Source organism: Coregonus lavaretus, assembly GCF_964263955.1.
Source record: "Coregonus lavaretus genome assembly, contig: HAP1_SCAFFOLD_2794, whole genome shotgun sequence".
Taxonomy (NCBI): domain Eukaryota; kingdom Metazoa; phylum Chordata; class Actinopteri; order Salmoniformes; family Salmonidae; genus Coregonus; species Coregonus lavaretus.
This window is the reverse complement of record NW_028165878.1, coordinates 36,638-52,730: the sequence shown is the minus strand read 5'-3', so window position 1 is coordinate 52,730 and position 16,093 is coordinate 36,638. Positions and strand designations below refer to the sequence as shown.

The 16,093-nt window shown below is 44.7% G+C and overlaps 1 long non-coding RNA gene across 1 annotated transcript in view; it reads right to left on the bottom strand.

Moving 5' to 3' along the window:
* LOC311115344 overlaps positions 1–16,093 on the bottom strand; it is a 52,859-nt gene that overhangs the window by 12,275 nt on the left and 24,491 nt on the right. The window contains exon 2 of the long non-coding RNA XR_014611248.1: positions 12,943–13,053. This is a non-coding gene — a long non-coding RNA (uncharacterized lncRNA). The remainder of the gene's footprint in view (positions 1–12,942; positions 13,054–16,093) is intronic.

Below are 16,093 nucleotides of genomic sequence, written 5' to 3'. Positions count from 1 at the left end.
CGGATGTGTTGTTACCTACCCTTACCACCTGGGAGCGGCCCGTCAGGAAGTCCAGGATCCAGTTGCAGAGGGAGGTGTTTAGTCCCAGGGTCCTTAGCTTAGTGATGAGCTTTGAGGGCACTATGGTGTTGAACGCTGAGCTGTAGTCAATGAATAGCATTCTCACATAGGTATTCCTTTTGTCCAGGTGTGAAAGGGCAGTGTGGAGCGCAATAGAGATTGCATCATCTGTGGATCTGTTGGGGCGGTATGCAAATTGGAGTGGGTCTAGGGTTTCTGGGATAATTGTCAATGGCTGATGTGGATGTGGTGTTGGAGTCAGGCGCAGGACACAGAAGCTTTAGTCCAACAGACTTTACTTGTAGACACATGACAATACAAAGTAACGGGCCTCAACAACAACGGAGGCGAGCGATTACGCATACAGTGCGCAAAAACACAAAATCCAAAAGAATACGCAAATAGTGCGTCCGTACTCTAAATACAGTGGGGGAAAAAAGTATTTAGTCAGCCACCAATTGTGCAAGTTCTCCCACTTAAAAAGATGAGAGAGGCCTGTAATTTTCATCATAGGTACACGTCAACTATGACAGACAAATTGAGAAAAGAAAATCCAGAAAATCACATTGTAGGATTTTTAATGAATTTATTTGCAAATTATGGTGGAAAATAAGTATATGGTCACCTACAAACAAGCAAGATTTCTGGCTCTCACAGACCTGTAACTTCTTCTTTAAGAGGCTCCTCTGTCCTCCACTCGTTACCTGTATTAATGGCACCTGTTTGAACTTGTTATCAGTATAAAAGACACCTGTCCACAACCTCAAACAAACAGTCACACTCCAAACTCCACTATGGCCAAGACCAAAGAGCTGTCAAAGGACACCAGAAACAAAATTGTAGACCTGCACCAGGCTGGGAAGACTGAATCTGCAATAGGTAAGCAGCTTGGTTTGAAGAAATCAACTGTGGGAGCAATTATTAGGAAATGGAAGACATACAAGACCAATGATAATCTCCCTCGATCTGGGGCTCCACGTAAGATCTCACCCCGTGGGGTCAAAATGATCACAAGAACGGTGAGCAAAAATCCCAGAACCACACGGGGGGACCTAGTGAATGACCTGCAGAGAGCTGGGACCAAAGTAACAAAGCCTACCATCAGTAACACACTATGCCGCCAGAGACTCAAATCCTGCAGTGCCAGACGTGTCCCCCTGCTTAAGCCAGTACATGTCCAGGCCCGTCTGAAGTTTGCTAGAGTGCATTTGGATGATCCAGAAGAGGATTGGGAGAATGTCATATGGTCAGATGAAACCAAAATATAACTTTGTTTGGAGGACAAAGGATGCTGAGTTGCATCCAAAGAACACCATACCTACAGTGAAGCATGGGGGTGGAAACATCATGCTTTGGGGCTGTTTTTCTGCAAAGGGACCAGGACGACTGATCCGTGTAAAGGAAAGAATTAATGGGGCCATGTATTGTGAGATTTTGAGTGAAAACCTCCTTCCATCAGCAAGGGCATTGAAGATGAAACGTGGCTGGGTCTTTCAGCATGACAATGATCCCAAACACACCGCCCGGGCAACGAAGGAGTGGCTTCGTAAGAAGCATTTCAAGGTCCTGGAGAGGCCTAGCCAGTCTCCAGATCTCAACCCCATAGACAATCTTTGGAGGGAGTTGAAAGTCTGTGTTGCCCAGCGACAGCCCCAAAACATCACTGCTCTAGAGGAGATCTGCATGGAGGAATGGGCCAAAATACCAGCAACAGTGTGTGAAAACCTTGTGAAGACTTACAGAAAACGTTTGACCTGTGTCATTGCCAACAAAGGGTATATAACAAAGTATTGAGAAACTTTTGTTATTGACCAAATACTTATTTTCCACCATAATTTGCAAATAAATTCATAAAAAATCCTACAATGTGATTTTCTGGATTTTTTTTCTCATTTTGTCTGTCATAGTTGATGTGTACCTATGATGAAAATTACAGGCCTCTCTCATCTTTTTAAGTGGGAGAACTTGCACAATTGGTGGCTGACTAAATACTTTTTTCCCCACTGTACATGAGAGCAAAAATCACAGCACCTACGGACAGGCGGAACAATTACACACAACTAACTACAAACAAAACGAGAAACTTATAGGGGACATAATGAACACTAAAAGGAAACAGGTGTACAAGGAAGACAAAACCAAACAAACATCGATAACATACAATGGTGGCAGCTAGTACTCCGGGGACGACGAACGCCGAAGCCTGCCCGAGCAAGGAGGAGGAGCAGCCTCAGCCGAAACCGTGACAATAATGGTGTTGATGTGAGCCATGACCAGCCTTTCAAAGCACTTCATGGTTACAGATGTGAGTGCTATGGGTCGGTAGTCATTTAGGCAGGTTTCCTTGGTGTCCTGGTAATCCGTCTGGCCCTGCGGCCTTGTGAATGTTGACCTGTTTAAAGGTCTTACTCACATCGGCTACGGCGAGCGTGATCACACAGTCGTCCAGAACAGCTGATGCTCTCATGCATGTTTCAGTGTTACTTGCCTCGAAGCGAGCATATAAGTAATTTAGCTCATGTCACTGGGTAGGCTGGTGTCACTGGGCAGCTCGCGGCTGTGCTTCCCTTTGTAGTCTGTAATAGTTTGCAAGCCCTGCGACATCCGACAAGTGTCGGAGCCGGTGTGGTACGATTCGATCTTAGTCCTGTATTGACACTTTGCCTGTTTGATGGTTCGTCTGAGGGCATAGCGGGATTTCTTATAAGCTTCCGGGTTAGAGTCCCACTCCTTCAAAGCGGCAGCTCTACCCTTTAGCTCAGTCCGGATGTTGCCTGTAATCCATGGCTTCTGGTTGGGGTATGTACGTACAGTCACTGTGGGGACGACGTCATCGATGCACTTATTGATGAAGCCAGTGACTGATGTGGTGTACTCCTCAATGCCATCGGAAGAATCCCGGAACATATTCCAGTCTGTGCTAGCAAAACAGTCCTGTAGCTTAGCATCTGCTTCATCTGACCACTTTTTTTATTGACCGAGTCACTGGTGCTTCCTGCTTTAGTTTTTGCTTGTAAGCAGGAATCAGGAGTATAGAATTATGGTCAGATTTGCTAAATGGAGGGCAAGGGAGAGCTTTGTACACGTCTCTGTGTGTGGAGTAAAGGTGGTCTAGAGTTTTTTTCCATCTGGTTGCACATTTAACATGCTGGTAGAAATGAGGTAAAATTGATTTAAGTTTCCCTGCATTAAAGTCCCCGGCCACTAGGTGCGCCGCCTCTGGATGAGCGTTTTCCTGTTTGCTTATGGCCGTATACAGTTAATGAGTGCGGTCTTAGTGCCAGCATCGGTTTGTGGTGGTAAATAGACAGCTACAAAGAATATAGCCTTTCTCTGTAGGTCGTGATAGTCCCTCCTCTACTGCTTCAGTATTAATGCATCCTCCCCCTCTCCTCCCCCTCTCCCCCTTTCTCCCTTTCCCCTTCCTTCTTCATGTATCTCAGGTGGGAGGTCTGGCTCTCTCGCACACACAGCCATGTCACAGTGGCAACCCACTGGTCAGTCCAGCTGGACAGAGAAGAGGTGTCCAAACTCTGGATTCTCCCTCCCTCCCTCTTTCCCTCCTCCCTCCCTCCCTCCCCTTTCCCTCATTACCCCTATTACATAACCCTCTGAAAGAGAGAGAGAGAGCGAGGGGGGGAGAGGAAGGAGCGAAAGAGCCAGCCTCTCTGACCTCCCACCAGAGGGGGGAGACACAGTGATTGAACGGCCATCAGTGGATCGCCAGCTGCTCCTTTGGCACCACAGTCCCTCCTCCCTTGTTCTCCTCCTTCTCTCATCTCTCATCCCTCCTTTCTCTCCCTCTTCCCTGTCTTCCCATCTGTTCCTCTGCTGTTTGTTCCTCTGCTCTCTTCCTTCCCTTCCTTCCTCAATTCCTCGTTGCCTAGGTGTAGGGATACTACTTACACACAGCACAATTGAGGCCCAGCTAGCACATTTGGTTCCTTGGAAGTTGGGGGAATGTCTGTTTTTGGTTTCCCATTGGCTCTGGGAATGAAGCCCTAAATGACCTGAGCAGTAAAACTGAACGTTTTTTAAACATTATGAGAACGGAAGTGACAATGTTGCCGGTTCTGAGAACGTTTTACTGTGGCTCCCTGAAATGTTCCCTGGGAGGTTTTATTAATGTTCTGAGAAAGGAAATTCTAGGTTATTTGAAGGTCATTAAATAACGTTCTGAGAACATGTTTCAACAAGACTTTTAATAACACTGCTAGCTTATTTTGGGTTAACTGTTTTGAACTCCAAGCACAGATAGTGCCCTCAAAGCTCATCACTAAGCTAAGGACCCTGACTAAACACCTCCCTCTGCAACTGGATCCTGGACTTCCTGACGGGCCGCCCCCAGGTGGCAAGGGTAGGCAACAACACATCTGCCACGCTGATCCTCAACACGGGGCCCCTCAGGGGTGCGTGCTTAGTCCCCTCCTGTACTCCCTGTTCACCCACGACTGTATGACCATGCACAACTCCAATACCATTATTAAGTTTGCCGACAACACAACGGTGGTAGAACTGATCACCGATAATGATGAGACAGCCTACAGGGTGGAGGTCAGAGACCTGGCAGTGTGGTGATCGTGTACTACAGAAAAAGGGGGGCCGAGCACTAAAAAGATTTGGCATGGGTCCTCAGATCCTCAAAAAGTTATACAGCTGCACCATCGAGAGCATCCTGACTGGTTGCGTCACCGCTTGGTATGGCAACTGCTCGGCATCCGACCGAGTCGCTTTGGATAAAAGCATCTGCTAAATGGCATATTATAATTATTATTATTATATAGGACTCGTTTTACTGTGGATATGGATACTTTTGTACCTATTTCCTCCAGCATCTTCACAAGGTTCTTTGCTGTTGTTCTGGGATTGATTTGCGCTTTTCGCACCAAAGTACGTTCATCTCTAGGAGACAGAACGCGTCTCCTTCCTGAGCGGTATGACGGCTGCGTGGTCCCATGGTGTTCATACTTGCGTACTATTGTTTGTACAGATGAACGTGGTACCTTCAGGCGTTTGGAAATTGCTCCCAAAGATGAACCAGACTTGTGGAGGTCTACATTTCTTTTCTGAGGTCCTGGCTGATTTCTTTAGATTTTCCCATGATATCAAGCAAAGAGGCACAGAGTTTGAAGGTAGGCCTTGAAATACATCCACAGGTACACCTCCAATTGACTCAAATGATGTCAATTAGCCTATCAGAAGCTTCTAAAGCCATGACATCATTTTCTGGAATTTTCCAAGCTGTTTAAAAGGCACAGTCAACTTAGTGTATGTAAACTTCTGATCCACTGGAATTGTGATACAGTGAATTATAAGTGAAATAATCTGTCTGTAAACAATTGTTGGAAAAATTACTTGTGTCATGCACAAAGTAGATGTCCTAACCGACTTGCCAAAACTATAGTTTGTTAACAAGAAATGTGTGAAGTGGTTGAAAAACGAGTTTTAATGACTCCAACCTAAGTGTATGTAAACTTCAGACTTCAACTGTACATGTACATATTACCTCAATTTACCTTGACTAACCTGTACCAAATACCTTGTACCCCTGCACATTACATTTTTACATTTTATATTTTAGTCATTTAGCAGACGCTCTTATCCAGAGCAACTTACAGTTAGTGAGTGCATACATTTTCATACATTGACTCAGTACTGGTACTCCCTGTATATAGCCTCATTATTGTTATTTAATTTTGTATATATTTTTTAGCAAATATTTTCTGACTTTAAAAAAAAATCTGCATTGTTGGTTAAGGGCTGTAAGTAAGCATTTCACGGTAAGATCTACACGTTGTATTCGGCACATGTGACAAATACAATTTCATTTGATTTGACAGATAGGACACATGGAAATTCATTTGCTTAGGCATTAATCATACAAGCACATTCATTTATTTATTGTGGTAAGGCATCAGTGATATTTGAACCAATGATTTTCTGTTCACTAATGATGGAATTAGTCCACGGCGCCACCAGGATGGAGCTAGCACGCCATGTTTTTTAAAACTCAAACAAAGCTTTTAATTTCAGTCTATTCAAATACAGTAGTGTAAAGTACTTAAGTAAAAAATACTTTAAAGTACTACTTAAGTTGTTTTTTTTGGTATCTGTACTTTACTTTACAGTTTTTATTTTTGACTACTTTTACTTTTACTTCACTACATTCCTAAAGAAAATAATGTACTTTTTACTCCATACATTTTCCCTGACACCCAAAAGTACTTCTTACATTTTTAATTCTTACCTGGACAGGAAAATGGTCCAATTCACGCACTTATCAAGAGAACATCCCTGGTCATCTCTGCTGCCTCTGATCTGGCGGACTCACTAAACACAAATGCTTCGTTTGTAAATTATGTCTGAGTGTTGGAGTGTGCCCCTGGCTATCCGTAAATTTAAAAAACAAGAAAATTGTGCCGCTTGGTTTGCTTAATATAAGGAATTATAAATGATTTATACTTTTACTTTTGATACTTAAGTACATTTTATCAATTACATTTACTTTTGATACTTAAGTATATTTAAAACCAAATACTTTTAGACTTTTACTCAAGTAATATTTTACTGGGTCACTTTCGTTTTCACTTGAGTCATTTTCTATTACCGTATCTTTACTTTTACTCAAGTATGACAATTGGGTACTTTTTCCACCACTGTTCAAACAGACACCATTTCAAAGGAAACAATCAGTCATTAAAATCAGGTGTGGACAATTAGTGGGCGCGGCCAACACACCTGAACACACTTAACAAGATAGACGATAGAGAGAGTTTTGTTGCAATGTATTCATAGGTTGCACCTCCTTCACGTCATGCCATTGTTATGAACTTTCTCAAGCTGCCCTCTGCCAGCGGCGCCATAGTGATGCCAAAAAGTTGTGATAAGCCCAGTCATTCTGGATGGAGGCTAACGGCTGTTTAGTTTGAATTACACTATAGTGTCCTGGAAATACGATGACATTGCTAAAGTAGGCTGAAATGTAGTAGGAAACAACTTTGCCATCATTATCATGTCGTCAAATTTACTTTAGACAGATGACAATGTCGTCATTAGCTAGCAAAGTTTATGAAAAATAGCTAGCAATGCTAATTTGAGCTAGCTAAAATTTGGTGGTCTATCCTCAATCTTAGCTAGCTAGCTAACATTATACTCCATCTAAAGTCCATCTGGTGACTTCAAAATCATGGTTTTCCTACAAATTATTTGCCTCCTTTTGAAATGTAATTGTATTTCAGAGACACAGTAATGCCGTTTCTTTTTTTTTCTTTGTATTTTACCCCCTTTTGCTCCCCAATTTGATGATATCCAATTGCGATCTTGTAATGCACTTTTGATGAAATCTTCATAAGCACTCATATACAATGCGTTGAGTAGAATGCTCAGTCGGTTATCATTGTGACGAAACAAAACGTTTTCTGAATGTTCTGAAAACATGACTTTAAATAGAACCATCAGGAAACTTGTAGAAAATGTTATGCTGAAGTACTGAAATTCCCACAGAAGAACGTTGTTTCTTAACGTTCTCAGAACAATTTGAGAACATTACTTTAAATAGAACCATGAGAAAACAGTGTGCATGCGGAATTACTGAAATTCCCACCTAATACACATAAGGTTCTCAGAACGTTATGCGCTAGCTGGGTATCCTGCACCATTCCCAGAACGTTGTGGGAAGGTTGCATGTAAAATAACCACGCTTTCACCAAGCTCTAAGAAACCAGGTTCTCAGAACGTTACGTGCAAAAGTCATAGAGGAAGGAAGGAAGAAATCTCTCCTCTAGAGGAGAGCAGAGGTGTAGAAACAACACAGAGGTGATGGTGGTGGATGTATACCCCCATGCCCCCTTTCCCTCCAAGGTGTGTATTGGGTCTCTGTAAGGGAGCCTTAGGTGGACATTTCCCAAGGATGAGGCCAGGGTGCTGAGTCTATGTGCCCAGGACTGGGGGCACGAGCTAGGGTCAGGGGCTATTTGCCATGGGGCCTTAGTTTGGGTTCTGTCAAGGGGCTGGGAGTGGAAGTTCCCTGGGCTGGGGGCTGGGGGCTAGAGACTTGTGCGGGTGGCTGAAGGCTGGGGGGTCGCAGGGATCGATCCGACAGGACAGCGTTGGTAAAGTTTGCAATTAACTGGCAGGGCGGTGCAGCAGCAGTGTATAATACGCCTGGCCAGGGGCCAAATGCCCAGGGGTCTCCGCCAACAGCAGCCTCTCTACCTAATTGTCAGAGCGAGGGAGGAAAAGAGAGCAGCGGAGGAGAGGAGGATGGAGGAAGGGGAGGAGAGGGAGGCCTCCCATCCCAGTGTCCTTTAACAACTTCCAACGGTCAACTGTACTTTGAGAGAGTTCCTATGTGTGTGTGTGTGTGTGTGTGTGTGTGTGTGTGTGTGTGTGTGTTTGGCTTGTTAACAAAATGTAGAGAGGGCAGGGGAAGCCCGGGAAGGCCTGCCTGTGGGCACAGGTCCAGCAGAAGACTCCATACACTGTGTGTGCATCCCAAAGGGCACCCTACTCCCTATATAGTGCACTTCTTTTCATCAGGGCCCATAGGGAATAGGGTGCCATTTGGGACTCGCCTGTCTCTGTAGAACTCATATGAATCTGACTGTTTCCTCCTTAATTATTTATCTCCATTTGCTGCTGATTTGGCCCTTTTCTGACTGGCCTCCTTAGCATATGCCGCAGTGGGGTGCATAATTACACACACAAACATGCACAAATGGACACGCACACAAGCATGCATAAGCGCATGTACACACATACACTTTTTTTTTATATAGGAGAGGTCAGGGAACAAGTGGGGGTCCTGATGGGAGACGTATCACTTCAGGAGGATGAGAAGCAGAGAGAGAAAGAGAGAGAGATAGAGAGAGAGAGAGAGAGAGAGAGAGAGAGAGAGAGAGAGAGAGAGAGAGAGAGAGAGAGAGAGAGAGAGACAGACAGATGGAGAGAGAGAGAAAGAGATTGAGAGAGAGAGAGAGACAGATGGAGAGAGAGAGAAAGAGAGAGAGAGAGAGATTGAGAGAGAGAGAGAGAGAGAGAGAGACAGATGGAGAGAGAGACAGATGGAGAGAGAGAGAAGAGAGAGAGAGAGAGAGAGAGAGAGAGATTGAGAGAGAGAGAGAGAGAGAGAGAGAGAGAGAGAGAGAGAGAGAGAGAGAGAGAGAGAGAGAGAGAGAGAGAGAGAGAGACAGATGGAGAGAGAGAGAAAGAGAGAGAGAGAGATTGAGAGAGAGAGAGAGAGAGAGAGAGAGAGAGAGAGAGATTGAGAGAGAGAGAGAGAGAGAGAGATGGAGAGAGACAGATGGAGAGAGAAAGAGAGGGGGAGTAAGAGAGAAAGACAGAGAGAGAGAGAGAGAGAGAGAGAGAGAGAGAGAGGAGTGTAAGCTGTAGCGTGACCAAGACAGAGAATACTCAATAGATCCCTCAGCCACTCAGAACCATAGCAGCCTGGGTTGTGTTGTGTTGTGTATGAGGGGTATCTCTGCTCCCTCCATAGGAAAAGGCCTGTCATTCTGTTATGGGCTACAGAAAATACAAAGGGGTCATTCCAGACCTCAAACGTACATGCTCAAACACGTACACACGCACACACTTCGCACAGATACACACACATGCACACGCACACGCACACACGCACACGAAAAACACTAATTTCTCACATTCAATATTCTGTGCAGTGGGGTAGATGATTGTGCCATAGATTGATACGCAATTACAATGATGTCAATCACTCCACAATTCCACCGTGCAACGGGAATTAATAAATAATCTGCCTTGAATGAAAAGTTAACAATTTATGAGTTCTGTACTGAACTATACCTTCCAGCTCTCCCTCCATCCGTCTATTTTCCTCTCTTTTTCTCTCTCACTTCACCTCTCTCTCTCCCTTCACTCCCCTCTCTCTCTCGCTCTCGATCTCTCTCTCTTTATCTCTCTCGCTCTCGATCACTCTCTCCCACCTTCTGCATCTCCCCTGTTTCCCTTACAAAGAGCTCACAGTAACAGTACACCTGATGTAAGGATTGATGGAATTATAGTTGTTATCAAATTAACCGTAGCTCACACACACACTTCACAACTGACCTCTAATCTCTAAACTAGTGAACAAACTTAGTACCCCAACCGGGACCTGTTATGTTATGCAATGATTGACTCTGTATACTGTCCCTACCTAAAAATCACCCACACTGGCTAAAGGGAGTTAGTTTTACAATATACAGTGAGGGAAAAAAGTATTTGATACCCTGCTGATTTTGTACGTTTGCCCACTGACAAAGAAATGATCAATCTATCATTTTAATGGTAGGTTTATTTGAACAGTGAGAGACAGAATAACAACAACAAAATCCAGAAAAACGCATGTAAAAAATGTTATAAATTGATTTTCCATTTTAATGAGGGAAATAAGTATTTGACCCCCTCTCAATCAGAAAGATTTCTGGCTCCCAGGTGTCTTTTATACAGGTAACGAGCTGAGATTAGGAGCACACTCTTAAAGGGAGTGCTCCTAATCTCAGCTTGTTACCTGTATAAAAGACACCTGTCCACAGAAGCAATCAATCAATCAGATTCCAAACTCTCCACCATGGCCAAGACCAAAGAGCTCTCCAAGGATGTCAGGGACAAGATTGTAGACCTACACAAGACTGGAATGGGCTACAAGACCATCGCCAAGCAGCTTGGTGAGAAGGTGACAACAGTTGGTGCGATTATTCGCAAATGGAAGAAACATAAAATAACTGTCAATCTCCCTCGGCCTGGGCTCCATGCAAGATCTCACCTCGTGGAGTTGCAATGATCATGAGAACGGTGAGGAATCAGCCCAGAACTACACGGGAGGATCTTGTCAATGATCTCAGGCAGCTGGGACCATAGTCCACCAAGAAAACAATTGGTAACACACTACGCCGTGAAGGACGGAAATCCTGCAGCGCCCGCAAGGTCCCCCTGCTCAAGAAAGCACATTTACAGGCCCGTCTGAAGTTTGCCAATGAACATCTGAATGATTCAGAGGAGAACTGGGTGAAAGTGTTGTGGTCAGATGAGACCAAAATCGAGCTCTTTGGCATCAACTCAACTCGCCGTGTTTGGAGGAGGAGGAATGCTGCCTATGACCCTAAGAACACCATCCCCACCGTCAAACATGGAGGTGGAAACATTATGCTTTGGGGGTGTTTTTCTGCTTAGGGGACAGGACAACTTCACCGCATCAAAGGGACGATGGCCGGGGCCATGTACTGTCAAATCTTGGGTGAGAACCTCCTTCCCTCAGCCAGGGCATTGAAAATGGGTCGTGGATGGGTATTCCAGCATGACAATGACCCAAAACACACGGCCAAGGCAACAAAGGAGTGGCTCAAGAAGAAGCACATTAAGGTCCTGGAGTGGCCTAGCCAGTCTCCAGACCTTCATCCCATAGAAAATCTGTGGACGGAGCTGAAGGTTCGAGTTGCCAAACGTCAGCCTCGAAACCTTAATGACTTGGAGAAGATCTGCAAAGAGGAGTGGGACAAAATCCCTCCTGAAATGTGTGCAAACCTGGTGGCCTGTGATTGCCAACAAGGGTTTTGCCACCAAGTACTAAGTCATGTTTTGCAGAGGGGTCAAATACTTATTTCCCTCAATAAAATGCAAATCCATTTATAAAAATGTTGACATGCGTTTTTCTGGATTTTTTTGTTGTTATTCTGTCTCTCACTGTTCAAATAAACCTACCATTAAAATTATAGACTGATCATGTCTTTGTCAGTGGGCAAACGTTCAAAATCAGCAGGGGATCAAATACTTTTTTCCCTCACTGTATTTAAGATTTAAGACTCACAAATTGTTATGGAATAACGTATCTACACTTACTGTATAGGCTACGTACTGTTTAAAAAGCATTCACACTATGCCTATATGAAGTGTACAAACTGTGAAGAGTTACATGGCGTTACGTAATGGCCCTCAACATTACATCCCCCCTTTGAGAAAGGAACAGCATGCGTTGCGTATCACTAGATAATCGCAGTGCCTTGGGATCTACAGTAAGCATGACTTTCCTCATTACAAATTCCGCTAGCGTTAAACCTTTTCACCGTAAGGTATTTCACTGTAAGCTAGTGCAAAGTGCGGCATCAACACATCGTGGGTATCCCATAATGTTCTATTGATCTGTTGTATGAGAGCCCAGTGGTCCCAGAGGAAGGGAAGTTATGTTCTGCTCAGTGATCACCCAGGTGAAAACCCTGTCCTCCTTCAAAATAAAAGTCCTAACATAAGCAGGTCTCACATTATCATGATCTTGTACAGGAGAGACCAGTGGGCCGTAGAGGACGGGGGATACTGTATCTTTTGGTCAGTAATCATCCAGGTGAAAACCCTGACTGAGGGTAATATCCCAGCAGGGAGACTACTCAGCAGGTGAGTGAAGTTTCCCCTACTTACAGATCTAGGATCGGCTCCCCCTCCCCCAGTCCTAAACTTAACCATTAGTGAGGACAATGCAAAACTGACCCAAGATCAGCGTGTTCACCCTACACCCGGATAATTGACTCAGCAGGAAGACTACTCGCTGGGGCTGACTACCGTGCTACTTGGGGAAGATCTGTGAGGAACCAGAGCTATGTGGATAACAGGGAGAAAGTGTTTTTCAGCTGTTTTAGACTTGTCTAACTGACACTCCAGATGGGCAGACAGAGGGACAGGACAGACACAGACAGACAGGTGCGTAATCGTCCATGGAAGGTTATGGGGACAGCGAACACAGACAGACAGACAGACGGACGGACGGACAGGTGTGAAACTTAGAGAAGGACAGCAGGGTTATAGGGAGACAGACAAACAGATGTGAGCCAGCCAGCCAGACAGACAGACAGATGTGAACCAGACAGACAGACTTACAGAAGGAGCTGCTTTCGTCCTTTGTGCCGTCCATGGTGCCATCCGGAAGCATCTGGAGGTAGAAGCCATGCCGGTTGTAGAGTCTTGTGATGATGCCTTTCAGTTGGGGCTCTGCAGGGGGAGAGAACAGGACAGGGTTAACAACACACAGGTTCCACGGCAACCAACATATGTGTGTGGCCTCATACTGCATACTGTCCTATCCTACACAAACACAGCATCTGGGAACAAGTGTGTGTGTGTGTGTGTGTGTGTGTGTTTGTGTCTGTGTGTGTGTGTGTGTGTGTGTGTGTGTGCGACACGGCTTTAAGCAGGTATCTTTTGGTATTTGTTTCATTAGTCCATTGTTGATATAGTCCCAAAATGTTTTGCTTGTCAGCAATCAAGTTTTCAAAAAAAAGATTGCAGTCAGAGTGCAGTATAACTGCAGTTATTCTGTAATTACTGCGTCCAAAATATCACAGTCGACTGCAGTAACTGCACTTTTACTGCAGTTTCAAAACTGCAATCAAAATGCATCATACCGGCTATATTTCTGTCATTTCATTTGGACTATGACTAATAAAACAAATACCAAATCGTTTTTGGGTGGAATTTTCCTTTAAGGTGTTGTAATTATGGACACATTCTGGAGCAGACTGCATGTAAATTATAGTGTGCAGAGTCCTCCTTTTTACTGGTGAACAAAACGTTACTAAGAGAGAGAACTCGTGTCCCCCTAACGCATGAGAGCCCTGCTATTTACACTGAAAGGCACCGTCTGTGTCTACAGAGGCCTTCTGATTGAAGGGACCTTGGTGCCTGCTTAAAAACTCTACTGTGAGGAAGGTAGGGTGTGTGTGTGTGTGTCTATTGCCTAGCACGGAGAATGCTTCATTGAAGATGGATAGCATGTGAGACTGTGCTGCTCTGTTTGGGAAGAGGGAGAGAGAGAGAGAGAGAGAGAGAGAGAGAGAGAGAGAGAGAGAGAGAGAGAGAGAGAGAGAGAGAGAGAGAGAAAGACAGATCGAAGGCGAGAGAGACAAAGAAACACAAAAAATAACAACTTTACTGAGGTACTAAAAGTTTAATGACCCGGGACACCATCTTCCATCTACTGTGGATTATGTTCTGAGGCAGAAAAGTTGTTTGTCGAGCTAGCTGGGATTTATATCTCCAGATGAACTGTGAGTTGTTAGGAAACTTTGCAGTATTTTGTTTTTTTATGCTGTTCATTGACTATAGCTCAGCATTCAACACCATAGTACCCTCCAAGCTCATCATTAAGCTCGAGGCCCTGGGTCTGAACCCCGCCCTGTGCAACTGGGTCCTGGACTTCCTGACGGGCCGCCTCCAGGTGGTGAAGGTAGGAAACAACATCTCCACTTCGCTGATCCTCAACACTGGGGCCCCACAAGGGTGCGTGCTCAAGCCCCTCCTGTACTCCCTGTTCACCCATGACTGCGTGGCCAAGCACGCCTCCAACTCAATCATCAAGTTTGCAGACAACACAACAGTAGTAGGCTTGATTACCAACAATGACGAGACAGCCTACAGGGAGGAGGTGAGGGCTCTGGGAGTGTGGTGCCAGGAAAATAACCTCTCACTCAATGTCAACAAAACAAAGGAGATGATCGTGGACTTCAGGAAACAGCAGAGGGTGCACCCCCCTATCCACATCGACGGGACCGCAGTGGAGAAGGTGGAAAGCTTCAAGTTCCTTGGCGTACACATCACCAACAAACTGAAATGGTCCACCCACGCAGACAGTGTGGTGAAGAAGGCGCAACAGAGCTTCTTCAACCTCAGGAGGCTGAAGAAATTCGGCTTAGCACCTAAAACTCTCACAAACTTTTACAGATGTACAATTGAGAGCATCCTGTCGGGCTGTATCACGCCTGGTACGGCAACTGCACCGCCCACAACCGCAGGGCTCTCTAGAGGGTGGTGCGGTCTGCCGAACGCAATACCGGCGACAGACTACCTGCCCTCAAAGACACATACAGCACCCGATGTCACAGGAAGGCCAAAAAGATCATCAAGGACATCAACCACCACGAGCCACTGCCTGTTCACCCCGCTATCATCCAGAAGGCGAGGTCAGTACAGGTGCATCAAAGCTGGGACCGAGAGAATGAAAAACAGCTTCTATCTCAAGGACATCAGACTGTTAAATAGCCATCACTAGCACATTGGGGGCTGCTGCTGCCTATTGAAATCACTGGCCACTTTAAGAAATGGAACACTAGTCACTTTAATAATGTTTACTTATCTTGCACTACTCATCTCATATGTATATACTGTGTCCTATTCTATAATATTCTACTGTATCTTAGTCCATGCCGCTCTGTGATTGCTTGTCCATATATGTATATATTCTTAAATCCCATTCCTTAATAGTTTTGTGTGTATTGGGTATATGTTGTGAAATTGTTAGATATTACTTGTTAGATATTACTTGTTAGATATTACTGCACTGTCGGAGCTAGAAGCACAAGCATTTCGCTACACCCGCTATAACATCTGCTAAACACGTGTATGTGACAAATAATTTGATTTGAGTTGAGTTTATCCGCTGCATTTGCAGCCTCTTGTTGTGTGTATTAGCTTCTGGTTGACAGCTAGCATGCTAGTACGCTATCTAACACTATGGGACAACAGTAGTTGTTTACCCTGCCTGACAACAGATAAAATCCTTCACTTAAGACCTCCAAAGAGCAGTAAAATAATGTGTAGCATCTTGTGTAGCTTCTTAGCTAATGCTTCAGGACAGCTGTGCCCCTGTTTAACAGAGAGAATCCTCCACTTTCAACCTCCAAATAGCAGGGAAAAACACTGGGAATGATGTTGTAGAAGCCTGTCGACAGCTAGCATGCCAGCTAACGGCAAGGGACAGGCATGGTGGCTTCAACACAGCGCCCCCTTTTAGTCATCTAGTGTATATATAAATAATTGGTACCGACAGATTGATTGGTAGCCTATTGAATATCATTATATTATAGGCCTATGCATAAAATGCATCCTCCAATTGCAACGTCTGCCTATCCCCACACATATTGTCTCAAGAAAAATGTATTTTTGTACCCTCAAACACATTTTGGTTATTTAGAAGACGCTCTTATCCAGAGCAATTAGGGCTAAGTGCCTTTCTCACATAGTCGGCTAGGGGATT